We start from the raw sequence: 2,478 nt of genomic DNA on the forward strand, positions 1-2,478 counted from the left end.
TTAAATCCCGATGTCCGGGCCACATGCTATGCTAATTAAATCACACCTTGGAAGAGGGACCCAAGCATCTGTAATTTGTAAATCTCTCAATGTGAGTCTAATGTTCTGTCAAGTTTAAGTAACATTGTGGTCCGGCCACTGTGGAAAACAGTATGGAGGTTTCTCAAAAGATTAAATACAGAATTAATTACCTTATGATCCCAAAATGCCACTTCAGGGTATATACCCCAAAGACTTGAAAGCAGGACCTTGAAGAGAAATTTGTACACCCGTGTTCATAACCACCTTACAATAGCCAAAGGTTGGAAACAACCCAAGTGCCCACTGATGGATGAATGGATAAATAAGATGAGGTGAACTTCCTTAAAAAGGAAGAAAATTCTAACCCATGATGCAACATGATTGATCTTTAAGGCCATTAGGCTGAGTGAAATAAGTCAGTCACCAAAGGACAAATATGAGCTACCTACAGAAGTCAATTCCTAGAGACAGAAAGTAGAATAGTGGTTGCCAGAAGCTGGGGGAGGTAAGAATGGAGAGTCATTTAATGGGGACAGAGGCTCAGTTTTGCAAGATGAAAAGAGTTCCGTAGATTGTTGCACAACAATGTAAATATGCTTAACACTACTGAACTGTAAGTTGAAAAATAGTTAAGATGGTAAATTTTATGCTATGTGTACAGTAGTCTGCCCTTATCTGCAGGCTTGCTTTCCACAGTTTGTTACCCACAGCTGACCAGGTTCCAAAAATATTAAACAGAAAATTCCAGAAATAAACAATTTATAACTTTTAAATTGTGCACCGTTCTGAGTAGTGTGATGAAATCTTGTGCTATCCTCCTCCATCCCACATGGGACGTGAGTCATCCCTTTGTCCAGTGTCTCCACACTGTCATGCTCCCACCCACCCATTAGTCATTTAAGTAGCCCTCTTGATTACCAGATTGACCATTGGTAGGTATTGCAGTGCCTGTGTTCAAATAACCCTTATTTTACTTAATAATGGCCCCAAAGTACCAATGATGCTGAAAATTCAGAGATGCCAAAAAGAAGTGGTAAATGCTTCCTTTAGGTGAAAAGGTATGTTCGTGTAGGAAAAATATAGTATATTAGTGATTTTCAACCTTTTTCATCTCACGGCACACATAAGCTCATTACTAAAATTCTGTGGCACACCAAAAAATTCATATTTTTTGCCAAACTGACAAAAAAAATAGTACCATTTTGATTCATTCACATTGGATGGCTATTCTGGTGTTGGCTTATTGTCATTTTTTAATTTGACAATCTAAGGGAAAAGAACCCCCAGGTGGTCTGTGCACACATTAAACTTTGAAAAGCACTAGTTGTGATGGACTGAATATTGGAGTAGGGTTAGAAGACATAGTGGACACGGTCTTTAGATTGTTTACCTACCCAGCATCAACCTCCTCTCCGCCTACTTCTTACAGAAGCTTACGTTCTCTGAGCAGCCACATGCTTACGAGGCTGACTTCATTCACGCCCCATTGAGTTCCACTCCCCTGGACAGTACTACTGGTTTATGGGTAGATGTGTTGCCTGGTTCTGGCCAATGAAACTAACGGAAGTTCTACAGAAGACACTCTGGGCACACCAAGAAGAAATGGCCTCTCCTTCCTTTGAAAGTCTCCATGTCTGCATCTTGGGGCACTGGGGGCAGCTAGGCTGGTCCTTGACAACATAGAGCACTGACTGGCAGAATCCTGGGTCCACCTCACCAGTGGATTTCTGTTCATGTGAGATTAGAAATGTACTTATTGTTTAACTGCTTGAATAAAGGTTTCTGTTATTTGTAGCCAAGGGTTTATCAGCCTTGACACTATGGACATGGGGGCCGGATAATTCTTTGGGGTTAAGCACATAAGCTCATTACTAAAATTCTGTGGCACACCAAAAAATTCATATTTTTTGCCAAACTGACAAAAAAAATAGTACCATTTTGATTCATTCACATTGGATGGCTATTCTGGTGTTGGCTTATTGTCATTTTTTAATTTGACAATCTAAGGGAAAATATGTCAGTGCCCATGACTAAATAGTCAGGTATTGCATGATTTAAAATTTCTTGTGGCACACCAGTTGAAAACCGCAATAAAACTAGTATATTCAGTACTATCCACGGCTTCAAGCATCCACTGGGGGTCTTGGAATGTATTCCCCACAAATAAGGGGAAACTACTCTACTTTAAGTATAAAATAATACAATTAAATATAAAGTAACATAAAAAGAGTAAGTGGCATCAGGTAACACCTAGCTACTCAATCTGTGATCTGTGTGCTCTCAGCATTGGCATCGTCTCAGAAACTTGTTAGAAATGCAGCATCTCAGGCCCCACCCCAGGCCTGCTGTATCAAAACCTGCTCTGAGAGAGAGAGAGAGAGAGAGAGAGAGAGAGAGAGAGAGAGACAGAGAGACAGAGAGAGAGAGAGAGAAACTATATTCCATGGAAGGATTTAC

The sequence above is a fragment of the Myotis davidii genome, unplaced genomic scaffold (assembly GCF_000327345.1).
Source record: "Myotis davidii unplaced genomic scaffold, ASM32734v1 scaffold608, whole genome shotgun sequence".
NCBI lineage: Eukaryota > Metazoa > Chordata > Mammalia > Chiroptera > Vespertilionidae > Myotis > Myotis davidii.